Here is a 6,000-nt window from a genome sequence, read left to right as displayed (position 1 = left end):
CCAGCTGCTATCTGGTGATGAAGAATTCTCAGAAAGCAGTATTTTAGAATTCATATACGATCTCACCAGTATAAAGAACCAATAACAACACTGATCTGGTGCCTCTGCTCACTCTTTGCAGACCACTTTTTAAATTCCTATGGTGTAATTACACATTTCACATGCATTTGTGAGATATGTAAACATTATGTTTATATCCCACATGAGTCAGGCTAAGGGTTTTCTAAATACTGTGTGTGGCACAAGAAACTTCATGCTGTATCAAGTCAGTATCAGTATGAAGCTAATGGACTCTATAAGGAAATATCTAGACATTTACTGAAAACCAATATAAAAATCTGGCCCAGAAAGACTAGAAGAGAAATATGCAATTTTCTTGATTTAAGGTGGTCAAGTGTGTGTTTAAAAAAAAAAAGCTCTACACACTGTTTAAGACAAGTATGTATAAGAAGCTTTTTGTGTGTGTGCTGACTTTATCATGACAACTCTAGCTGATTCTTTATGAAGGATTAGGGATACACGTCTTCAGCAGTGCACAAGAGAAATAAACTCTGAAAAAGGCAATTTCTTGGGTTGAGGAAGGAGCGTATTCTGGGAAGTACTTCAGAGGAACGGACAATAATTCTAGGATTATAGCCAGGAAGGACTGGAAGACCTCAGGAGATGCTTCAGCTTCTTCTAGATTTTGAATGTTGAATAAACCACTGGAATGTGATATCTATATTATCCTTTTCTTTGCAAGAAATTGAATGGCAGCAAATTTCTCTATCCTGAATAGCAGACAGGTTCATTTTTTCAATTAGCTGTTTCTCATCCAAGGCATTAGGAAGATCTCTCTTGTTTCCAAGTACGAGCACTGGAATTCCTTGTAACTGTGGTTTATCTAGAAGATTATGTAGTTCATTTCGAGAGGCTTCTATCTTTTCACGATCGGCAGCATCTATCATGTAAACAATGGCATTGACTCCTCTGCAGTACCGCTCCCACATGCTCCGGAACCGGGGTTGTCCTCCTATGTCCCAAATCTTTCTTGTAACGTTACCTTTAGTTACTTTCCTCATGTTGAAGCCCACCGTGGGTACCATATCTTCACTGAATTGACCTGACGCGATGACATTGACGAAGGTGGTCTTGCCCGAGTACTGCAGCCCCACCAGCGTCAGCTCCATCTCCTCCTTCTAGAAGAGCGAGCGAAACCAGTCCAGCAGGCGGGAGATGAGCGCCAGCATGATGGCGGCCGGGAGGGAGAACGGACCGGCGGGCGGGAGGACAGCAGCAGTGACGGCTCCCACACGAGCGGCCCGCAGCCCGGACCCCTCAACGGCTCCTCGGGGCCGCGGCGCCACTGGCGGACACCGGCGGGCGGCCTTCAGGGACTTTTCATTCTTGTGGAGGGAGAGAGGCAATAAACAAGATTTTAAAAAAGTGATAAAATATGGCGTGAGAGATGGTGATCATTGCTATGGGGAAACAAAGCGATGAAGGGGGATAGCACCTCAATGGGATGTTTGAAGGAACACCCGGAAGAGGTGAGGAAGGGGTGGATCGTGCAAAGCTTTACTCGGAGCTCTGGGTAATAGAAATACAAGGGAAGCCAGTCTTCTCTAGTAGTCTAAAGTGTTTAAAAGTGAATTAAGAGCGTATATACAGCATGTTCTTCTCCAAAAATTTTTCGACACGTTTTTCTACTTATTCTTAGAAATCAGCATCTGCTTTTTTGAGAGTGGGCAGAAAGTTCAGCAAGAGATCATGGACCTAGCTGTAGTATCCTTTTTTGGAGGTGTGCCATTTGTGGGCATGGTATTCAAATGTGTTATTTCTGCATTTGTGAAACGTTTATAAGACAAACACAAAAAGAACAGTGACCGATTGATTGCCATTAAACTCGGTGGAAATGGAACCAACATGGAGCCTAGATGACCAGGAGAAATATTTAGGAAAATATTCAAGGGGTGACAATTGGTAGCAGTGGATATCTGTAACAAAATGTGGAGAAATTCCAGTGTCTGCAGTTAGTTCCGTTGAAGAAAAGATGGCAAAAAAGAGAAAGAAAAGAAATTGGAGAAGTCGTGTAGACATAGAAGGTAAGATCCTGCCCTAAAACTTGATTATTTGTGGTTAAATAATGCAAACCAGGCTTGTGTCTTTCAACAATGTATCTTGGGTCTGTATTAAAATTTTGGATTTCTTAAACAGATTTTCAGGAGATGTGACTGTTTTTGTTCTGAAGTGTTTTCAAACTTGCTCTGCTCATATTTCACTTCAGTGAGCTCTCATGTTTACTGAGAATCCATCTAGGCCTCTGGTACAAAGATTCCAAGGGGGTTTTTGGAATTAATGGTATGAGAAACAAAATTATGGAGGAAAAGTTTGTTAACATTTGTACAACTAGCTTACAATTTACTCTGAAATTATTTTACAATTAATTATTCATTAACACACAATCATTCATAAATATACCAATTTGTTTATTTTACTTTCAGCTTCACAAGAAAGACATGAATACTACACTGCTAAGAGATAACTTTCAAAAAGAGGTAAAATTACTCCAGCAGACATAAAAGTGAACATGTGTTAGAACTTTTATTTAACTTGTGAGCAGGGAACCAAGGAGATGTTGTAACAGGTTCAAAGGAGACATCAAAACAGCATACATTCATACGGAATAAAAAATGTTGAAATGAATGTGCAAACAGGGGCAAGACTAACTGCTTTCACAGTGAGGGAGGGAGGCCATTTGAAACTCTACCAGGTAGGACAGAATTTACATGTTCTTAGACAAGAGTTACTTGTCACTGCTATCAGTTATGTACAATTTATAAAGTTGTGACATAGCTCGGATAAAATCAGAATCCAATAATCCAGAGGGTGTCATCTAGAGTCCACACAGTGCATAGTTTTCCACTGAAGCACAGATTTTTCCTACATTGCTTGGGAAACCTTATTTTAAAATTTTCAATGTAATATTTATCATGGAAAATTTCACAGACTGAGACAATAACAGTGAGTATTAATGTACAGCCTGTTTCAGCAATTGGTGCCATTTTGCCAATCTTGTTTTGTCTCTGTCTCCCACTTTTTTAATAAGCTGAATTTTTTTATTTTTTAATTTTATTTATTTATTTGAGAAAGAGCATGAATGGGGGAGGGGCAGAGGGAGAGGAAGAAGCAGACTCCCTGCTGAACATGGGGCTCGATCCCAGGACATGACCAGAGCCAAAGGCCAACATTTAACCGACAGAGCCACCCACACACCCCTAAACTGAAATATTTTAAAGAATACTTTTATAGATCATATTTTGCTGGTGAATACTTTAATGTGCATGTTTTCTTTCTTTCTTCCTACATTACTACAATACCATTTTTCACACCGAAAAATTTAGCCAGAGTTCCACAATTAGCATCTAATACCCGGTGCAGAATATTTTCCATTTCCACCTTGGATGTGCAGCCTCCACTCTTCTCTCCCATTTGTGTGGCATGAGGCTGACTGATTGATTTCCCCAATATGCTCCTTGCCCTCTGGCTCCCATTTCTGCTTGGCTGGAGGCATTGACCAGAGATGTGGAGAGTTTGAGTGCAAAGTCTTATTCCCCCAGCTCCCTTTCCATGGGGTTGCAGCAAATTGGCTGCATCCCTTTATCGATGGGCTGCCCTTTCCTCCCCCTATAGCTACTCCCTCTGAGTTTCCATAACTACCCACTCCTTGTCCATTCAGGTCTGTACTGGTTTGCTAGGGCTGCTGTAACAAAGTACCACAACCCGCTGGATGAAATAAGAGAAATTTATTCTCACAGTTCGGGAGGTAGAAATCCAGAATCCAAGTATAGGCAGGATCGGTTGCTTTTTGAGAGTCTCTGGGGGAGAATCTGTTTCATGCTTTTTTCTAGTATGAGGTCCTTGCGACAGTCTCTGGTATTCCTGCTTTGTAGCTGCATCACTCCCATATCTGCCTCAAGAATTAGGTGGCCATCTCCCTGACCTCTCTGTGTTTGCATCTCAATGCTTTCTTCTCAGAAGGACGTCAGTCCTACTGGGTTAGATTCTACCCTAAGCAAGTATGATCTCATCTTAACTTGATTGTATCTACAAAGACTCTATTTCCAAATAAGTTCATATTCTGAGATTCCAGAAGGACAGGAATTTGCGGCAGACACCATTCAACCCGGTACAGAATCTAAGGGTGGTAATGACTTTGTGTTTCCCCTCCCCTCGTTGTTGTAAACAGTCTCTTTATTAAGCTTTCCTAAATTGTCCAATATGAATATGCCATCTGTTTCTGGCCAGAACCCTGTCTGCCTAACCAGTCTTGCACATTAAGATTCAAGATCTCTGGGCTACATTATATAAGAAAGGAGGGGAGTTTGCACAACAGCGGAAGATCTCAATCTCTTGCTGAGTAAAGGCAAACTGGGTCTGATTATCTTCACTGATAAAAATTGGAGAGCCTGTTTTTAATGTCAATAGCACAATGTTTATTTGTTCCAGTTAAGATACCACATCCAGAAAATTGAGTTTGCGATAACCCACAGTCATCTTCTAATACTCATTTGGCTTTTGCTAACTGAAGGAGTAAGTTAAATAGCCCCAACCTCTGCAGGTACCTAGAGATGTGGGACTGCTTTTGTTTGACCCTCTTGAGGATAGTAGAACAAAGACAGTGGGGTGGGGGGGGGGGAGCAAGATGGTCAGTTTCAAGGGCCTCTATTTGCTTTTCCTAGTATAATAGCACTTACTCCATGGGTTGTAAATGATATGGGGATTCTGCTAGATACTAAATATTTTTAACTGCATTCTATATTCTGTGAAGTAAGGAAATGACCATAGGATCAGTCTTCTATCTCATCAGATGCACTGTTAAATGGACTTGGGTGAAGACTAGGTACCTCTGGGCTGGACTTGGGGGAAAGATTCATTGTATACACCTTCTGCAGAATAGGAAACGTCATAAAGGACCTAGCTTCTCCCTCAATCAAGCATCCCCATATCTGTGAAATGGGTGCTTATTTAGATCTGTAAACTGGTACTTATTTCTTCATTTCCGAACCATGCATGCCATTCTTTAGCTGTGCATTAAGAATCATGTGGATTAGTAAAGTAAAAACTGTTCCCCTTGTTAGGAATATTATCTCACTTATTGCTGTCAATCATTTATTTGAAAATGACATGTTTTAAAGCCTATAGAAAAGTTTATTTAAACAAAGACTTACATACCCCTACTCTGTGCCAGCAATATTCTAAGCTCTTTACAAAAGTTAACTCATTTGGGAAAGAGTATACAATGGGAAAAAGACTGTCTCTTCAACAAATGGTGTTCAGAAAACTGGACAGCTCCATGTAAAAGTAATGTTTAGAATTACTGAATCACTATATTATACACCTGAAACTAATATAACATTGTATGTTAATTATACTGGAATTAAAATGAAAAACAAATGTTAACTCACTTATTTTCACCTCAATTCTACAGCGTAGATTCTATTATTTCCATGTTATTTTGAGGAAACTGAGTAACAGAGAAGTTAAGTAACTTGCCTAACATCACACAGCTGGTAATTAGTCCAGTTAAGATTATTTATAATTAAGACTTAACCACCATGCTATGTTGTACCAAATGGGCAATTATTTTTCATATGAATTTAAATTGTGGGAAGCAGATTATTTTAATATAGAATTGACTGGGTCAATGCAATCTCATTATGAGTAAAGATAAAACCATTGAGTAAATATTGTTATTAATACCTACCATTTCCCCAGACACTGTGCTAGATATTTTACACACATTATTTCTAATTTTACAACAGTGCCACAATGTGGGTAATATTATCCCTCTTTAGAAAGGAGAAAACTGGTCCTCAAGAGGTTATTGCTATGAAACCTGATGCCACTCAGCTCTTCAGTGCTGAGCAAGATGACTAAATCCATTTCTTGACATTACATATCTGCCTACCTGAGCGGTTGGCATATTAGGAACACTGATCATTTAGACCACTCCTAATG

General features: G+C 39.8%; 1 pseudogene; it reads right to left on the bottom strand.

Annotated features, from left to right (window-relative positions):
* Nucleotides 1-452: 452 nt before the first annotated feature.
* Nucleotides 453-1,244, bottom strand: LOC114214912 (ADP-ribosylation factor-like protein 8B pseudogene; annotated as a pseudogene).
* Between the last annotated feature and the right edge of the window lie 4,756 nt (nucleotides 1,245-6,000).

This window comes from Eumetopias jubatus, unplaced genomic scaffold (genome assembly GCF_037043125.1).
Source record: "Eumetopias jubatus isolate StellerSeaLion01/CBP00866 unplaced genomic scaffold, mEumJub1_p1.0 scaffold_4, whole genome shotgun sequence".
Taxonomy (NCBI): Eukaryota; Metazoa; Chordata; class Mammalia; order Carnivora; family Otariidae; genus Eumetopias; species Eumetopias jubatus.
Note: the sequence above shows the minus strand (reverse complement) of the source record. Positions and strands in the feature narration are given on the sequence as shown.